The sequence below is a fragment of the Podarcis pityusensis genome, assembly GCF_964106645.2.
Source record: "Podarcis pityusensis genome assembly, chromosome: 7".
Lineage (NCBI taxonomy): Eukaryota > Metazoa > Chordata > Lepidosauria > Squamata > Lacertidae > Podarcis > Podarcis pityusensis.
Genome location: NC_138031.1, coordinates 23,057,480 through 23,077,709, shown reverse-complemented (window position 1 = coordinate 23,077,709; position 20,230 = coordinate 23,057,480). Strand labels below are relative to the sequence as shown.

Below are 20,230 nucleotides of genomic sequence, written 5' to 3'. Positions count from 1 at the left end.
ACAATGTAACACTAGGTGGTGATGGTGAGCCAATATGTTTTTTTAAAAAACACTTTAATAAAAAAAGCATTTTCAGAACGTTTTTAATGTGTGTGTAGATTCCACCCCAGAACAAGTCTGAGCACATAATAACGCTGCCTCTTTGCTGCCAGCTGTTTATGGCTGCCTGAAGTGGCTTTGCGAGTAATGTTCTCCAGCACCGTTTTGTCATATAGATTTGTTTGAGCAGTTGATTTTATTGTTTCATTGTGGTTCCATTCCAGGGATGGGTGCTGTTATGGAAAGGTGGTGTCGAAATGTTTTAAATAAATGAAACCTGCCCATCTTGACAATAAAATCATAGCCGATGAGTACTCCTCCCCCCCCCCAAGCCAATGAGTACTTCCCCGCCCCTCAGAGCCTTTTATGGAAATCTCTAATATTTACCTCCCAAGGTGTCATTGCTCAGCCTTAGAAGAAGTACTGAAAGAAGAAGCAAACTATCACCATGCTGAGGCAGGGAGAGAGAGCACACAATCATTTTGTTAACATTTGTGAATTTAGAACCAATATGATATAAACAACAACAACAACAACAAAAATGTCCACCTGCAAAAGCAGGCACACTTAATTAAGAAAGAATAGTGAATGATGGACAGTGAATCATTTGCAAGTTGGTTAATACTGTCAGCTTAACAGAAAGGCCTCAGCTAAATTTAATTTGCGAAGAACAATGTGTACTAACACACCAATGAAACAGAAGGGCAGATGACTAGGTTTTATTACCAAATGTATCACTGTCATGTATTGTTTCCAAATTTCCATCATTCCCAGGGCAGCTACTGCAAACAACTTAATTTTAAAGGGGAGGGGGGCGAATTAATGTTTTTAAAGCTTGGGTTTCAGAACATGGCTGGAATTTGTGCCCTCTGGGTCTGGCAGTGGCATCTGGTGCCCACTGGCACTCATAGGGCAGAAGGTAGGAAGCCCAGCCACAGATGCAGTCAGAGTCAATGCATCATGAACTGGTTGGATGCAGAGGAATAGTAGGAGGAACCAGCTGGGGAAGCCTCAGAAGGAGGAGTCTCAGAGCCTGGGGAGTGGTGGTGGGACAATGATGAGTGGTCAGAGGGAGAAGACTGGGAGGAGGCAGCGTTGGAAGCTAAAGAGGTAACGGGGCTTAGAGAGCAGGGAAGTGTCTGTAGCAGAGAGAAGTCCAGAATCAGAGGCAGGAGCTGAAGCTGAAGCTGGAGATTGGGAGGCCAAGAGGCAGACATGAGTTTGGCTGGTGAAGAGTCATGAGTGCCTCCCCCTCCTGCTGTGACAAGGTGCATTCCCTCCTGGTTTCCCATACCAGAAGAGGTACGAACAGGGCAGAGCAGAGATCTGCTACACACAGGCATGGTTTCTGTTAAGTTGTGGGTGAACATATCAGACGACACAGCGATTCTTCAAACAGCTCTTGTTTATTCAGAGGCCAGAACAGAACTGAACTGAAGGGCTCAGTCAGCCTGCTTATATAGAGCTCCAGTAGAACGTAACGGTAGCAACTTTCTAAAACTATCCAATCACTGAACATCACTTTCGATCCTTCATTTGCATAACTATCTACAATATCCCCCTGCTGGCCCAGGGTGAGAACTTCAGTACATAACAGTTTCCAATTGTTTGGAAAAGGCCTTGGAGAGGAAAGGATTTAGATGGCTGTGAGGAGGAAGACTTTCAGTCTATACAACTGATTTTCATCGAGGACCACCACTTGGAATGATCTGCTCTGCTCATTAGGCCTGACACTCAACCAAGTCTATGGAGATTGTGGTTTTGCTAATAAAAAGTTAACTCCATCTTTCAACTGTGTGATTACTAATCCACACACCCCCATGACACAATGACAGGCAGAGCCAACTAATTCTACACTGGTTCCCAACCTCCTTCCTATTCAGTTCTACCACTGCAACACTGAGACTAAGGAGAAAGAACTAACCACCAGTGCCACTCTCTGTTCTGGTTGTAAATAAGAAGGCAGGCAGGCAGGCAGAGGCTGGCTGAAGGGAGACTGAGCTTGGTGGTGAGCCCACTCTCCCTACACACCATTATCTTGGGCTCTCATTGTTTAACCTTTTGTTATGATTAGGGAAGACCATATTTTTCCAGGAATGTAGATGGGGCAGCTACATACTGGTGTGAATACTTTGGCAAATAACATCATGCACCTCACTGTGAACTCAAATACTGATTTATTAGAGAGAGACATGCGAGCGCTGCCAAAACAGAACAGAAGATTACGCATTGGCCCTGTCATTTGTTGTAATATATGTTAGACCAAGTTGCGCACAATGTAGTGCGAGTCTATATGACATCAATAGAACGGACAATGAGGAACTGGGTCCTTGTCTTTACGGAATAAAACACACCTATCACGGCAACAAGTTTAAAAATAGTCTTCTGTAGAACAACTACAAAGTACAAAAGGGTGTGATACTATTTAATTGCCTTTGCTCATGTTTCTGTATTTGCTTCCTCCTTAAAGTAGATCCTTAGAACAATAAAGAAGAACACCTGAAGAGTCCCCTTTACCACAACACAGGGAAATAAGATTAAGTGATCTTCAAACAAAACTAATAAAACTCCTCTGTATACGCCTGCATTGAAACCACAGGTAGAAACATGTTTGGGAAAAGATCCAACCATGATACACGATAAATGTCTCCATTAAATATGCTAATTATATGTAAATGAATGTGCTGGTGCTATCTTTTACATCCCCCATTTCTATGATGTCTTAGCACCACCACCCAGTCCTAGAATGACCTGAAGCTACAAGGTAAAGGTAAGAACAAAAACAAAAGAAAGAGGGCCATGGCTTTTTTCATAGGAGGTACAATCAGATTCAAGTCCCATGGGCTTTGAAGGAGTTTTAATCCCAGCCAAACTGACAACTTCCCCTCACAGAATCCAAACGCAAACATTCCGATAACACTGAGAAGCAGGAATATTCATGAAGGTTCTGTGACATTACAGCAGGTGCCAGGTCAAGCCATCAGTCACAGGTTTCGCCACCACAAAAACAATACAATTCAATACAGGTAAGACAGCTGCTCTGCAGGAGATTGCCTCCAAAAACAAGCCCTCTCCTGTGACTATTGTAACTGCCATCAAGTCAGCTGTCAGAGGGAAGAACTATGGGGCAGGAGCCAATAATGCTCCTGGATCTGCTCTGGGGGGCAAGTGCTTCGGGGAGGGACTGCTCTTTATCAAGGGCAGAACAGTCAGAACTGCAATTGACTTGCCCATAACTTTAAGCGCTGCCACTTTAAACTGTGCTTGAGCCTGGTTTTCCCTTCTCCCTCCTGTTCCTTTTTCCTTATGTGTCATGTCTCTTAAGATTGTGAGCCTGAGTAGGAACTATCTTAGAACAGGTTTTTTTAAGCTACTCTGAGAGTCTTTTTGGCTAGAGGGTGGGGTCATAAATGCTGTAAACAAATAAATACCACACCCACACCAAAGAGTAGGAAGAAACAGAAAACTAGGTAAAGCATTTCACAAAGGGTCTAAGTTTGGCATGAAAGAAAATCTGATACTGATCTGAAGGAAAACACACTGGCTCCATCCCTCAGTCAGAGATCTAATGTCCACTGGGAGATTGAACCACTGGCCTCCCAGGAAGAACATCACGGCAAGGAGAAGACCAGCCAGACCCTATTCATCAGCTAGAGACAGAGCAGCTGTGGGGAGCTTGACTTCCCTTTTCTCTGCCAGAAATTCCACCTTGATAGCTCAGTTGGTAGAACATAAGACTCTTAAATCTCCAGGTCGTGGATTTGAGCCCCATGTTGGGCAAAATATTCCTGCGTTGCAGGGAGCTGATCCCTTCCAACTCTACAATTCTATGAATATTCTCCTCCAACTGCCAGCTGCCCTGGGACAAAAGAGCTGAAGGGAAGCAGGTCACATCCACGCATACAATTAAAGCACATGCCTTCCTCCAAAGAATCCTGGGAACTGTAGTTTGTTCAGGGGGCTGGGGTATGTAGCTTTGTGCTTTAAATGTACGGTGGGAAAGATGCTGGGCTGCATATCCATTTCTAATTATTTCTATAAAAAAAAAAAGTATTGTTGCAATCCATTGTAAACTGCCTTGAGAGTCGCCTGATCTAAAGATGGGTATAAACCATCAACAGATAAAGAAACAAGACAGTCCTTAATGAAACCATAGCGCTTGTAGTTCAATCTCATAGAACAAAGGAAAGGTTGGCAAAGAATATCTCCAGCAAGGTGTGAAAATGCGCCCTGGGGCCTCCGTATATCCCATATTGAGGCAGAAGGCCATCAGCTATAGAGATTTTAGATTTTTACATCAGTGCTCAGGTGCTCTTGGAAAACCCAATAGTGATTTAATGCACCATGGAACACTATCCCACCCCCACTTGCAAATAAAACTATTTTCAGCCTTGCAAGACAGAAGGGGCTATGAGAGAGGGGTGTGGGTGTGTGTCATTTGCAGACCATAGTGTTGCTACTGTTTGCCATGAGGGGAAGAGGGGAGGTGGTGGAGAGGTCAGGGTGGGCACATCAGCTGAGCCAATCCAATCTGCACTGTTCTCCCTGGCATTTCAACCTGTCCCCTCCCAGTAAAGAGCTGTTGAGAAGCTAACACACTGGCTCCACCTGCACAGGCAAGAGGCTAATGGCTGCATCCCAGTCTGATGGGAAGAACATTCTGGACAGAAGACCAAGGACACCAGGTATGGCACATGCTTCCATACAAGCAAAAACAAGCAGCAAGAAAATATCAGCCAGGTCCCAAGAGGCTACAAGCCAAATGTTTATATACAACTCACTACTTCATCCAGGCACTGCCAAACTGATCATCTTCACCTACCTTTCCCCTCTACTCCCCCCTTCTACTCCACCTTCCCTTTCTGTTTTCTGCCTTCTTCTTAGTTCACAAACCTGAGGGCTGAGCCTTTGCCTCCCTTATTGCTTTCGGAGGCAAATACAGTGGTGCCTCGCAAGACGAAATTAATCCGTTCCGCGAGTCTCTTCGTCTTGCGGTTTTTTCGTCTTGCGAAGCACGGCTATTAGCGGCTTAGCGGCTATTAGCGGCTTAGCGGCTATTAACGGCTTAGCGGCTTTAAAAAGGAAACAAACTCGCAAGAACTCGCAAGACGTTTCGTCTCGCGAAGCAAGCCCATAGGGAAATTCGTCTTGCGGAACGACTCAAAAAACGGAAAACTCTTTCGTCTAGCGAGTTTTTCGTCTTGCGAGGCATTCGTCTTGCGGGGCACCACTGTATAACAAACTTTTATTCATGCAACCAATCGCTATGAACCAGTTCGAACCTAGCTGACAAACCAAAACCCAAGTGGTTTGGAATAAAGTCAAGCACTGCATGAGCCGGCTTTCAGTAGGAGACTTTTCATCAAAGGATGTGGTCATGGGGGGGCATAGAGTTGGGAAGGGAAGTGGGCCTATCCCTGTGCACGATCAGTAACAGCCTGGATGATGAGACAGAGCCACTGGCATTGTTGCAGGTTGCCTGGTTGGTGCTGGGGAGGGCAGGGGGTGGTGGCCAGTTTGGGGATGCCTTGGTGCCCTGGCAGGAGTGGTAGACTGGCTTTATCACAGCGCCAATCAAGGATCTTTGATCTCACTGCCACCCTGTCCCGTCTCAGCTTCATCCAGGTAAGCTGCATCGACACCAGTGTCAGGTGCAGCTCTGCCCCCACCACACAAGCTCCTACTGCTCCCCAGTGACTCTGTCCTCACTGGCGCCACCCTGAACGTCCCACAGTGAGTGAGAAGATGAAGGGGGATTCTTTGTGGATTTGGCTGGATGTGCCAAGAATCCTCCATGTGACTGGGAACCCATATAATGTAGGGTTTCCGATTATAGGGGGAGGACTGCAAGCATGTCCACCCAAACAAAGGAAACCCTCCTTCAGACATTCCTGTTCAATGCAGGAAGGTCATAGGAATCGGTGAGGATGGAGATCTTGGGAGCAAGGCTGGCACATGCAGAATCACATCCCCTTCAAACTTTATACTTCCACGCAGTGCTATTTCTCTAGAAAAAGAGGTGCTGGAACTCACAATGAATGCCTCCCTTATTCTCTCATAATGACAATGATGCCCACCTGAGAGGTGTCAGAACTGAGTTCTGGCATGTTCCAGCTAGAAAAAAAGCCCCACTTCCATGCATTCTTTGAACAAATGAACAGGGCTCAGGTTTCTTACAAAAGGCCAACCATTTTTCTTCCTTGAAGAAGACCTTGGGCCATAAGAGACCGTGTATAAAAAACACAAACCAGCTTGTCAATGAGAATATATCAACGAGGTCAAAATGGTTTCTCAGTGACCCATCAAACAACTGTGATGAGGGCGGGGAAGGCCTTGACAGAAGGCAGAGTCTAGCTTCACTGCCGAAATATAATTGCGCTAATTGGACTTGCATTAACCCAAACGGCAAAGCCAGTGATTGAGAGAACCCTGTTACGCAGCTGTCGCTCCACACAAAAGAACAGAGGAATGGATGGTGCACAAATGAGTTGGGAGAACGCATCAACAACCTCAGCTTCCATTTCTCTAACAACATGGAACTGGCAATGTGAATTTATTACACAACACACAGTGTTAGAAACCGAGATATGAAAGCTAGGAGCTAAACAGCACCTTAAACTTAGGTTATGGGCACAACAACGGAACGTCTAGGCGTGCTTTTTTATAACAAGAATACAAAGCTGAAAATGAATGAACTGCAGCTTAAATATTATGTTAATTTTTCATATGGTCTAGTCCTTCCCCTGCCCACCCCACTAATATTCTTAAGAGAGTCTCTTCTCCAGCCTTCAGAGAGTAGCGGGAAGTCGGGAGGCAGAAAAAGGTCCTCCTTTCCTTCCACTCTGCAGTTTTAATCTGAAATCTTAGGTGCAGTACTTTGCCCAGAGCTCAGAAACTGCTCAAGCTAATGAAATTCCGTGTCACAAAATGCGCCTAGAACAATGGGAGTTTCGAACACTGGCAACACAAGCTCATGAGGGATTTCTTTATTCGAAAGGAAATATTTCAAGGGCTCAACTTCCTGGGGAGTATTTGAAAATTCTAAAACTCTTTTTTTTTTAAAAAAACAAAAACAAAAAACACCTGCCAGTTGGTTCAGAACATTTGTTTCCATGACTCTGCCTTTGCTAGTAGAAAGAATCCTAAATACCAAAAATTCAGCAATGATCTAGATTCAACATTTCCATTTTCTACTCAGGAACATAAGGGCTGGCATCTGGAATTGTTTTACATCCTTGCCTAATTATATAATATAATTGATACCTATAATTAATGGTGTCATTTCAGATTCCCACTGTTAAAAAAAAATCACGTAGGCCAGCATGAAGCAAATACTTAGTTCCTCAGCAGCACCTGCTAGAGCTATTATGTTTGGAGTTCACCACTGTTTTTTGAGCTCTGGAATAAATAGAATGTTTCTATTTTAAACATTCCCAGGAAGATAGCACTGAGCTATTTGTACATTTGCAACTCACTAAAAGCTATAGAAGTTTGGGCTGCTTTCTTGTGTATTTCAGTTAGCTTTACGTTTCATGTCAGATTTCAGCCCTGAAAAGCAATATAGCACGTCTGCAGAAAAGATAAAATACCATTCTGTGCAGGCACACCAATTGCAACATCAGGTTTTCACATCCATTGGCCCATAGCCTTCCCATGTTTACTCAAGGCAGGGTTTTCCAAGGAGTCCAAACTGGCAGATAACTTTATGCATCTGCTATCCCAGGCCCACCCAGCTTTTGACCCAGAAGGCTGTACATAGCTCAGCAGCCCTGTATGGGGCATGATATTCTTACTGTGTTATCAGCCCGGCACTTGGAGCAAGCATGAGCATAAGCATAGAGGAGTTGTAAAATCATAGAGAAGGCATGCAGCAGATGGGCTGAATTCAGGACTGGAGGTCAGAAGTTGGGCAGGGCTGCTCTATATTTATTTCATGCAAATTGTTCTCTCTGCCTGATGCAGCAACCATATACATTTGGGCTGGGTGATATATCGTCCAAAACCAATTTGAAGTCCATATCATATCAGTTTCATAATTTTTGACCTGGCAATATATTGTGAATCATGATGTGTGTGTGTGCTGTGCAAAAAACACAATGTGGGGAAAGCCGTGAAGCCAGCCAGTGCCTCTATATAGCATCCTTATGTCAGACACTATATATTGGTATATCGCGATGTTTAGCTGGTGATATATCACAACGTTGACAACCAGATATTGCTCAGTCCTAATATACATATGACTAGGCATGCACAAATCCACTTTCCAGCTTGCCCAGGGCAACATTACAGGTAGACCCTTTGGTCAGGTATCAGCTGGAGTAGACCCATGGCACTAATGTAGCAACTTCCAAACAACTTCTGTACTTCTGAGTTCTGAGAGTTCCTTCTCCCACTTGCAATGTATCCACAAACTGAGTGTCTTCTGGAAGTTGCTGAGCTACAACTCTCATCAGCTTCAGTCAGCATGGCCAATGGTCAGAAATGGTGGGATTTGTAGGCCATCAATATCTTGAAGGAACCACGGTGCCCCCCACCCCCCGGGTCTAGATAATGCACAAGTGAGTAACCACTGCACCAAAGCAAAATCTGGGAAAGATTGTAATAGTTCAGTTGTATTCAGAGAGCTGCTAAAATCAGGCTGCTAGTGAAACTCCTAACAATCTCCAACACAAAATTAAAAAATTCCTCCCAGTAGCACCTTAGAGACCAACTAAGTTTGTTATTGGTATGAGCTTTCGTGTGGAAAGCTCATACCAATAACAAACTTAGTTGGTCTCTAAGGTGCTACTGGGAGGAATTTTTTAATTTTGTTTCGACTATGGCAGATCAACACGGCTACCTACCTGTAACTAGAATCTCCAACACTATAGCGACAACTGAAATCCTGTCGCAAAAATCAAGGTGAACGCCAGTATGGGGGTGGGGATCTTGAATGTTAGATAAATGATTTTGTGGATGTGAAGTTTACCCAAAGAATGAAGATAAACCAGCCAAAAGAAACAGGGAGATGACATAAAAGAAAAGAATACCATAAGAGCACATTCCTTTCCTCTAACTATAGAATTTCAGCCCGTATTATGATGAGAGATGCTTCTCCACAAGGCTTCCTCTGGGAAATGCTACATTCCATCATCCTTGAGCTCCGGTTTCTAATTATATTTCCATAACATATCTCTGTCTGAAGTGCAAATCTGACTACATAAATTATTGGATGGGTATAAAATGATTGCAAAATTGCTGATCTTCTAACTTCAGTTTTTATTCCCTACTGTTTAGGGAGATGAAACGCTATACTCAAGATCCACCAGCTGAGGTGGATTTGGCAGAAGCAGATACCAAGCTTCTTGGCCATTGCCAAGACAGCTCATCAGCAGAACACTTCAGTCATGCTGCTGGGACTCACCACTGGTGGTTGGGCTTACATGGATGGCCAGGGCGGAGGGGCTGCAAGGGGAGCCAGGTTACAGGTTCATGGTGTCGTCCTGTCGATAGGCTTTAGTGTGGCATTGAAGGGGGACTTCCTCCTCTCCTGCTGTAGGGAGACTCAAAATAGGAGTCTCCAGCACATTAATCTTCTTGGCCAAGTTCAAGGTTCTTGAATTAATCTACAAGGTCCTAAATAACTTGGGCCTGGGATACTGCCTTACTCCTTGTATGCCTGACCAGTCACTGAGGTCTTCGGGAGAGTCACGGTCAGTGACTTGGCTCAGATGTACAGAGCCAGGATGCTGTGCAATTCTGTCTTGTGGTTTCAGTTCTGTGGAACTCCCACCCAGCTGAAATCACACAAGACACCTCCTCCCAACTAAACTTCAGGCACTTGGTGAAGACTTTAAAAAAAAATAAAAATCAGCAGGCATCTTAAGCTTTTCTGATTTTGTGGTTAGTTTTAACTGATCTTATATTTTGAAATCCATTGTGTATTGCTTAGAGAGCAAAGTGTTAAGAATTATATAGAAGGAAGGAAGGAAGGAAGGAAGGAAGGAAGGAAGGAAGGAGTTAACTGATGCCCACTATGTGTGACCTCATTGCCAGCATAACTCCTGATTGGTGGGCACTGGTGAAGTTTCCAGGGATGGCAGATGGTTGTTTTGGTCTTTTCTAGTTTTCCCCTGGGCATGTATGGGATATGGCAGCCCTTTCACCAATGTAGTAACAATGCAATTCCCTCCTGCCTTCTCATAATGGTATTGCTCTGTTAAACTGCAGCAAGAATACAGCCCAAACAGCCTCTTTTCCTAATAATCTGTTGCAGCAATCAACTGTCGCAGCAGAGACTTCTGCAGAACAGTCTCCTGAGGAGATGAAAACCAAAAATATTCTGGGGTTCAATTTTTGTACTTGGGGTTCCAAGAGACCATGAGGTAATGACTGAATGCCAGATGCACTGCATCTGGGATTGATTTATAAAGTGAGTCTTGATTGTTGCAAACTCCACAGAGGTCCAGTTGTGGTTAAAACTGGTTGGTGAAAGGCGTCAAATATCTGCTCATTTTTTAAAACTCCAAAAAAGTATTAGATTCCTTTATTCTCCTGGTATGCTAAGTTACACTTGTTAAAAATTGTTTCCTTATAACAGCCTAGTTAGACTTATTAGAAAAAGCAATAAATGAAACAGGTGCAACTAAGTACGGAACCAACTGCCTTTGCAAGCTCAACAAAAATATTATTGAAAGGCTTCTTCTTAAAATATATATAAAACTACATAGATGATTTCCTTAAAACAAGGAAATCAGCCCTGAGTGCTCACTGGAAGGACAGATCCTGAAGCTGAGACTCCAATACTTTGGCCACCTCATGAGAAGAGTAGACTCCCTGGAAAAGACCCTGATGTTGGGAAAGATGGAGAGCACAAGGAGAAGGGGACGACAGAGGATGAGATGGTTGGACAGTGTTCTCGAAGCTACCAGCATGAGCTTGACCAAACTGCGGGAGGCAGTGGAAGACAGGAGTGCCTGGCGTGTTCTGGTCCATGGGGTCACGAAGAGTCGGACACAACTAAACGACTAAACAACAACACATAGATGATACATTGTGTACACATGGCTGCAGATCCTCACAGGGCCCTATGGAGCCGTTTGAAACTCTTAACTCACGCCACCTTTCACCCCTTAATTCAGGCCAAGCACACTGAATGTGAGGCCCTTCTATGCCTCACATGGTAGTACTTTGCAGTCCTGCTCCATTCCGGTGCACAAATGTGTGGTTGCTTGTGCTATTTGCAGAAAGGCTGAAGCTGCAGAAGCCCCTGGATTCAATCCCTGAATCTCCAGGTAAGGCTGGGAAATACTCCTGTCTGAAATCCAACGAAAGCCACTGCTATACAGTACCAATGGTCTGACTTAGTATAAAGGCAGCTTCCTATGTAGCTGAGAAACCGGACTGACGTTTTATTTATTGCCACTGACCTCCCCCATCAAAGGTCAACACACGCATACACGTATTAAAAAAAGCACAGTAATAACCAGATCAACTACGTTCAGAATTTGAGCCTGTTTGCAAATTCTATCTGGTTTTAATGAACTCAGTGTATGAGAGCAGGTGAGATTTCATGATGGGGTTTTTGTTGTTTTGTTTTGTTAGCCGATATTTTATTTAAGGGAAAGCGCTATAAACCATGCTCCGTGTCTCTTATAATGATGACTAAGACTCTGTCATCTCCATGGATAAAAAGAGGTGATCAGTGAAGCAGGCAGATTCATCCCAGAGTGCGTGCAAAGGATTGGCACGTGCACCTCGAATTAAGACTAATGGGAGGGACACGTGCCAAATCCTTGTGTAACCTGTGGAATAAATAATGCCAAGAAAGCCATATAGAAAGGTGGGGGAGGACCGTGTTTTTATCTGGGGAATGCATAGACAGCCATGATGGTCCATAGAAGGGAGCAACGCAGAATCCTCAATAGTGTAACCCCTTTGGTAGGACCAAGCAATATGTCACAGAATAGTGACCAAGTGAAATTCAACGTCATGCTATTGCAGACATTCTGTATGTGCAAGAAAATCAGCTTGCCAGATGGAAGAATTCTTCCTCCTCTCTCCCCACACACTGATATGGGGGTCCCCCTGCCAATTTTGGAGGTGTGGGGGGAAGGGGAGAATCCTGCCCCAAGTAATGTTTGCTGGTGCACTAAGTCAATGCAAGAGGGTTTTTTTGCATTCAAGAAATAAATAAATAAATTTAATCCTTTTGCTATGCCAGAGTTCCTTGGGGCAAGGGATTGACTATTAACCTACTTTGGGAATTGTAGCTGGGTGGGGGGGGGGAGGATAAGGGGTCTCCTAACAACTCTCAGCACTCTTAACAATCCACAGTTCCCAGGATTCTTTGAGGGAAGACATGACTGTTTATAGTTGTATGATGTTGCTTTAACTGTGTAGTGCAAAAGGAGCCAGATTTTGTCTGTTGCCACAGAGTGGGGCCCTCTTAATGTGAGAGACAGAGGGGAAGTGAGTGGGCTGCCATGAGGGGAAAACAGGGTGGGAACTGCTGCAAAGAGTGCTAGTTGCTTAATCCGTTTGAATCGTGTGTGTGTGTTCACCTCGGTATCTGAACTGGGAATTTTAATGCTTGCTGTCATGGTTTTGCTTGTTTATCTTAGGACAAAACTGTTAATATGTTATTTATTGGATCTGCTTGTATGATTTGGTAATTTTTGTATCTTTTTTTTATCTTGGTTTCTTTTTATTACTTTACTTTCCCACTCTGGGACAGGAAATGTTCAGTGAAGACTGGGCTACAAATATCGTAAATAAGTAAGTAATAAATTTAAAATTGGATACAAATTCCTCCTCCTCACCTGCTATTCCATAATGTTCAAAACCACTCTTGGTGAAGAGGCCTAACACACTCTGGTGAGTTGTACAGCCCTGTGGCAGAGAGCATGGTATACAGCAGACCACCTCAGAGGTATGGAGTATGGGCTTTGGCAAGCTAACAGGTCTTTGCCATGGACTCTCAGCAGCACGGTCTCCTCCCCAAAATGCACAGGAACATGCAGACATCAAAAAGCATTAAATGTACCGTATTTTTCACTCTATAAGACGCACCAGACCACAAGACGCACCTAGTTTTTGGAGGAGGAAAACAAGAAAAAAAATATTCTGAATCTCAGAAGCCAGAACAGCAATCCCTCTTGCTGTTCTGGCTTCTGGGATAGCTGCGCAGCCTGCACTCGCTCCATAAGACGCACACACATTTCCCCTTACTTTTTAGGAGGGAAAAAGTGAGTCTTATAGAGCAAAAAATATGGTAACATTCTTTTGTGACTCCATTGAAGTGAATGATTATGAAAATGAAGGCAAAAATTAAAAGCAGGCTTAACAAGTATATATAGCTTTCACCACATGTATGAGAAGTGTGCCCACACTTCAGAACCCTGTTAGTTGAGACCAGGGGGCTGCAGTTCTACAGAGGACCAAATGTTTTCCCTGAAAAGGGCCTCAGATTCAACTCCGGACATTTCAAGCGAGGGATGGGGTGGGGGGAACCTCTGTACGAAATACAGGAAAGCTACTGTCCATCAGTGTAGACAACACTGAGCTAAATGGTCCAATAGCCAGCTTTCCTAAGTACTCAATATTTTGCCAAAACAGCAAGCCCTGGTATTTATAAAATAAACTGGGGGAGGGGGGGAGTCTATCCCACTGAAGAACTACAAGAAACTCTACAGTATCCAGCCTTACTTGCAAATCAGGCTATAAAATCATGGTTAGCCACAACCAAGTGGGTTGACTTCTACAATATGTCCCCACACAGGGATGCACAGTAGGCAAATGGGTACATACTTGCATAATTGCCAGGTGGTGTCTGCACCATAAGGGAGACCGCAACGTGGTATTCTTCTCCCAAGACACGCCACCCCTGAGAAATACAGTCTATCCCATGGCCATTCCCTCCTGGACTAGATCCGCAGGAACCAGTGCTGTACTTGCAGACAAACTTGGTTTCACTATATGGTAAGCAATGTGATTGCCAGAAGTCATTTCTGTCCTGTGCAATGCTGATGCTTATTATACATGGGAAGCAGCTGGTGGTCAACAAAAGAGGTTTAAAGACTGTCTCAAGGCAAATCTAAAAAAAATGTAGTATAAACACTGATAACTGGGAAACACTGGCCTGAGAGTGCTCTAGTTGGAGAACAGCCTTTACCAAAGGTGTCATGGGCTTTGAAGACACTCAAACTCAGGACGCAAGGGAGAAACGTGCTAAGAGGAAGGCACGCTTGGCAAATCCACACCGTGATCAGCTCCTGCCCGGAAACCAATGTCACCACTGTGGAAGGATGTGTGGATCCAGAATTGGCCTCCACAGTCACTTACAGACTCATTGTTAAAACCGTGTTTTTGGAAGACAATCTTACTCGGCTACGAGTGGTTGCCAAAGAAGAAGAAGAATTTTGGGGTTATTCCGTACTGAAGTCTTTTGAGAACCACCCACCAGCCCAGCCCACTTTGAACACAGGGGTAGAAACTCTTCTGACTCCTAGGAGCCACCATTGCATTGGGGCAGCGGGGGCTAGCTCTATCCACAGTTGAACTGGTCAAATGCTAAGGCAACAGCTTCAAATAATTAGATGCTGGGCAGCCGTGTGCTTGATTTGTTCCAGCTCTCTCTATCCCTGCTGGATGACCACTGCTTGTTTCGTACGATTGTAGAAGCAATAAGAAGACACAGTAACAAAGCCCCATAACTAGCTGGAATTATGCAGAAATTGATAACACATATGGTGCAGCCTCCCATTTTAATGGGGTTTTAGGCCCATGGAAGTGAGTGAAGGTTGCATAACATTTGGTTGGTTGCACTCTCTTATCTCTAGTCTATGGAATGGTTCACACATCATATCAAAGTTTAACATTTTATGTTTAGCTATGGTTCAACATGAACAAGCAGCAAGCTGGCACACAGTGTTTAAATATCCCCATTTCTCTTCTCCCCCAATCTTGATCACACCATGAACGACAAATGATGAGTCTTTGTTATCTGAACTTGGGCTCATGGTTTACGGCTCTCCAAGCAAACTGCAGTTGGTAGCCATAGTTTGTTGTTGGCTTCCTGCTCATCATTTATTTGGGGAAAACAAACCCTGAGCTCAGTTTCAAGCGGCGTGACAGGCCAAAAGTTGTGGTCTGTTCTCCCAGTGCAGCACAGCCAAGGAACAGGATAGGAATGAGGTAGGGACACTGCTCATTTTATTGAGACACAGTTAAACATAATTAAACATTAACTATGGTTTAACGTTATGTGTGAACACAGCCAAAAGAAATGACTAGTTTTGCTTTCAAATCACTTGCAAGTAGGACAACACAATGGCTGTTTTTACACACACACACACACACACACACACACACACACAGAGCACCTACTTTGTTAGTACAAACCAAACATGTTTAATCCTACTTAATCATGCTTAATCATGCTTTGATCAGCTCATTAATTTTGTTAGCTAACAGATATCAAGAAGTATAACTCAAGTCAGCAGCTTGCATTCAACTCATACAACTTTCATTGAAATTCAAGCTGCGGCTGCTATGATGACAATTAATTTTGGCTGACACTTCCGTTGCCCTTCATAACAATCTTTAAAATATGGATTTTGTTAAAATGTTATGCATTGCGTTTTTGCATTTCTATTATAGCCAGTGGCCAATATTGAAATGAAACCAAACTGAATTATACATGAATAATAATCACAAGTGGCATCGTTATGTTTCAAAATATACTGAAATGATCTCATCTAGTGCTGCCAACAAGAATTTAAGAAGGATCGAGCTCACTGAAACATGTCTGACCAAGTGACAGTCTATTATTGTTTAATGATGTCTCACAAACAGACCCTGTCTAGATACAAGGTAGAAATCCCTATCAAACTCTATTGAACCCAGAGCAGATGGGAGTTGTAATCCAAAACATCTGGAGGGCACCAGGTTGGGGAAAGCTGGCTTGGTCCATTTTATGGAAGCTGCAATGTGGACACTACAATATAGTTAATCGTTTTGCCCATCTGGATTGCCCAGCCTCGTGCACAGGCTCCATGCCACCACCAATAGTCCAGGTTTGGCTTAACTACGCAAGCGGGCGAATTCACACGAGACGTGGATGGCATGCATGGTGCCCCCCAGACAGGGTTCCCACTATTCAGAAGTTTTTGAATTAAATTTGAAACTGGGCATAGTAGAACAAAAATAGATGTTTCAAGCAAGCATGCCATGCTGCACAATAAAGGAAGGAGGTATGGACGCGGGTGGCACTGTGGGTTAAACCACGGAGCCTAGGACTTGCCGATCAGAAGGTCGGCGGTTCGAATCCCCACAACGGGGTGAGCTCCCGTTGCTAGGTCCCTGCTCCTGCCAACCTAGCAGTTCGAAAGCACATCAAAGTGCAAGTAGATAAATAGGTACCGCTCCGGCGGGAAGGTAAACGGCGTTTCCGTGCGCTGCTCTGGTTCGCCAGAAGCGGCTTAGTCATGCTGGCCACATGACCCAGAAGCTGTACGCCAGCTCCCTCGGCCAGTAAAGCGAGATGAGCACCGCAACCCCAGAGTTGGTCACGACTGGACCTAATGGTCAGGGGTCCCTTTACCTTTACCGTTAACATGGTCCCCCACCCCTCCCTAGCTTCTTCACTAGGGCATGACTGGTTGACATGCAACAGATCTGACGTCCCCATCACAACACCCCCCATTCCAGGGAGACAGCACTCCATCGCTTTCTGATGTTGTAACCCTGGGGAAAAAATCACAAACTCATCCCATGTCCCCTGCACAACATCCACTGGAACTTGGGGTTATTATACAACAGGAGCTGGCAGTGTGGAAGAACTCTGGTGTCTGAATACTTTTTGGATTTAGAACAGGGTTTCCAAAACTTGGGTCTCCAGCTGCTTTTTTTGGACTACAACTCCCATCACCCCTAGCTAGCAGGACCAGTGGTCAGGGATGATGGGAACTGTAGTCCAAAAACAGCTGGAGACCCAGGTTTGTGAAACCCTGATTGAGAACATAAGCGCCCACAGTTACTTCTGTTTCCAACCAGCAAATCTAACACTTGGTGGGCAACTACAACAACATTTGTCCTCTAACAAAGGGACCGATCTGGGATTAGGTGTGGGTTGTGATAAACAGCCACTTCAGTTTCAAGAATGGGGAATCTATGGCCCTCCAGAGGTTGTTGCATGACAGCTCCTGTCTTGGCAATGCCCATATTGGTCAGGGCTGGTGGGTGTTGAACTCCCAACCAGGTTCCCCATCCTTGTTTCAGGGGAACCCTTTTTGTGGACTTCAGATAGAGATTCTATAAATCTACAACATACATGTGCACTAGCCACAAAAAGGATTTCAATAATAAACCAAATAACTCATCTGCTCAACTGAACTTCAGATGCAGAGTGTGGTTGTATTCAAAAGTGTGAGTTTACAAGGTCTGGCTAGAAGCCCAGAAGTCTGAGGTTTAATAAATGTTGAGCTAGTTGCTGCAACTCCTACATTCATTCCAGTTCCACAACTCACTGTTTCGGAGCAGGGCTACTTCAGAGTAAATACAGGGCTGAGGATGCAACCCAACAGGACTATTCTCAAGCAAATAAAGGACTGTGGATTTCAAGTACTGTGCAGCAATTCAGGAAGTCAAAGGGCTAGACTACTGTATAAAGTTTCTACACTTGAAAGCAATTATTCAAAGCAATATTTCCCTACAACTGAACAACTGGTCTACTGTTTGTAGGCAAAAGGGGCTCACAGTCCTGCCTTCAAGTCTAGGAACTGATTAATACACACAGTGGGGCGTTTAAAAGGCTTTGTTTGTCCCCGGAGGGATTCCATGTAGAATTTTAATAGATCAGTAAAATTACATTCCCTGTGGTACTTTGAAACAGCTGCAATCATTGAGATTTGCTTAGCTACGTTTTACCTAAGCAGGGAAGCTGGGCAGCAACTCCCAATGTTCACAAATGAGCCAAACACAAGAAAATGCAGTTTTAAAAAAGAACATCATTCACAAGTTAATATAAAACAACAACTTGAATAAGTTTCAGCATAAGCATGTTGAGAAAGACAGTGCATTTATTTCTCCAACTCCCAGAAAATCAAATCTACAGTTGCTTTCTCACTTAAACCTTCACACCAAAGGAAGATAACTTGCAATAATTTTTCAAAGCTGCTTTCATTCATATCCCTGAAAAGTTTAACCACATTACTTTCGCGCCTTTGTTTAACTAGTGCATGCGTGTTTCAAATGCAGTGTAGAGATCCACAAGACTTTTCAAAGAAATGTGGTTTCTTTTATTGCTAGTAATAATAAAGCCCTACACTTTTGGTTAGAAAGAGACAAGCAGTGCATTGTATCTTTGTTCTAATTCATGAGCCTTCCTCCGTTCTGAAGGTGGAAAACATCGGCAAACACCCATATCCCATCATAGCCATATCCTCCGCTATCAAATAATATTTCTGCACAAATAATATTTCTGCACATAATACAACCATCTTCCCCCACCCTTCCCTTAACAAAGGGAACCGGAGGAAGCAGCCTTCTACTTATTCAAAGAAGAAGACAATAATGTTCCACTGAGGTATCCTTTTTTTAGCTCTTGCAACTTACTTTTCCGCCGCAGAAGAACTTGAAAGGCGAAGCTACAAGTGGGATTGGCAGAGTGGGAAAAGAGCCACACAGTTCACTACTTTTCATCTAGTATCTCAGCAGCACACATTTCAGATTACGCTGTCAGGCTGCTCCTGAGACCCCTTCCCTGCTGCTTACAGCCTGTTTACCACCCTTTCCCCTTGCAAATATAAGATGCTTCTGCAAACTGAAACAAAATCTCGCCTACCGGGGAAGGGGAGAGAATGCAGCTCTCAGCGTTTGTTGTGCTAACCTCCTTCCTTTCCCCATCAGCCTCCTTACACTTGCGCGCCCTGAGAAGTTCCCTCCCAGGGCATTCAACGGGACTTCCTCCCGAGGAACCCCCTGCTCAGGTTGCAGTCTAGCCCGTAACCTGGGAGAGGAAGCCCCCCCCCCACACCGAGGATCGGGGCCCCCTTCGGGCAAGCGCCGCCAAGGCGCTGCGTAAAAAGAGAGCCCTCGGCCAAAGCGGGCTCTTTAATCGGATCAGGAAGGCAATTTCATGAGCGCGCACTGAAAGCCTCGACCTAAAGCTCCGAGGCTCCCCCGAAGCCTTGGGGAAGCTGGGCGGAAGCGTGGCTCCAGACACAACTCGTGTTTCCCCCACCCAGACATACACACGCTTTATCCCGGGGGGCTTGGGAAGTGTCCCGCCTGGGATCCCTCCGCTTCATTTCCCTCCGCCGCCGCCGCCGGTTCAAGTCCGTGGAGGGAGAAGTCGAAGCGCCTCTTCCGCGGCTCCTCTAGCGGGAAACTCGCCAAGCGGCCGAAACAAGCGCAATAGTGGCGGGCAGGAAAGCGAGGCGTGGAATTGCTGTGGCGCGCGGGGAGAGAACAATGCTAATAATAATACTAATAATATTAATGCTTTCTTTACCTCACCGTGCAGAAAGGCAGCTCTTCAGTGCTCCATGCTCCGGCAGCCCGAGGCAGGCAGGCAGGCAGGCGGCGGCGGCGAGCGCGCGCAAGAGCCAGCGAGATAAGCCCGGCAGCCTCCACCTCCAGCGGAGAGATTCTCACTCTCCCCCGGCTCGCCAAGCTCCCACCACATCGCCTGCCTCCGGCTGACGTCAAAGTCGCTGTCACATGGCCCGATGCAAAACCAAAAGAGCATTGGTTGTCGTGGCAACCGCAGCACGGCGCGCGGAAGCCATTTCAATAGGTCGTTTGTCATACACACGCGTGTGTGTGTGCACGTTGGAACCCGTCCGGGGATCTGGTCGGGCTCCTCCACGGCAAAGGACCAGAAATGTTGTCTTCCAACAGGCAGGCAGACCAAAGCCCACGGTCGGGAACGTACAAGCCAGATTTTATTTTTTATGTTGCATCTGTTGAATTGGGTGTGTGGGGTTCTTTTTAATCCCGTTTCGTTTCGTTATGCTGTTGCATCTTGCTTTGCACTTTTCGGGAGATGGGAAAAGCAGCTTATAAATGTTAATCTAAAAAGAATGGGAAAAGCAGCTTATAAATGTTAATCTAAAGAGAAATGAATGAAAAGCGTCAGATAGAAAAGCAAGGTATAAAATCTCAGAAATACGTCCATTGATAGAATGTCCCACAGCCTGATCTGATGAAA

General features: G+C 44.9%; 1 protein-coding gene across 4 annotated transcripts in view; it reads right to left on the bottom strand.

Annotated features, from left to right (window-relative positions):
- Positions 1-19,715, bottom strand: part of NCALD (neurocalcin delta) — a 62,907-nt gene extending 43,192 nt beyond the window's left edge. Inside the window, exon 1 of one of the 4 annotated variants that reach the window (XM_081013209.1) lies at positions 19,537-19,715. The gene's annotated coding sequence lies outside the window, so the exon portion shown is untranslated. Of the gene's footprint in view, positions 1-18,633; positions 18,778-18,862; positions 19,183-19,531 lie in introns of those variants that run through there. The other 3 variants (XM_081013208.1, XM_081013210.1, XM_081013211.1) reach the window with 3 other exon arrangements.
- Between the last annotated feature and the right edge of the window lie 515 nt (positions 19,716-20,230).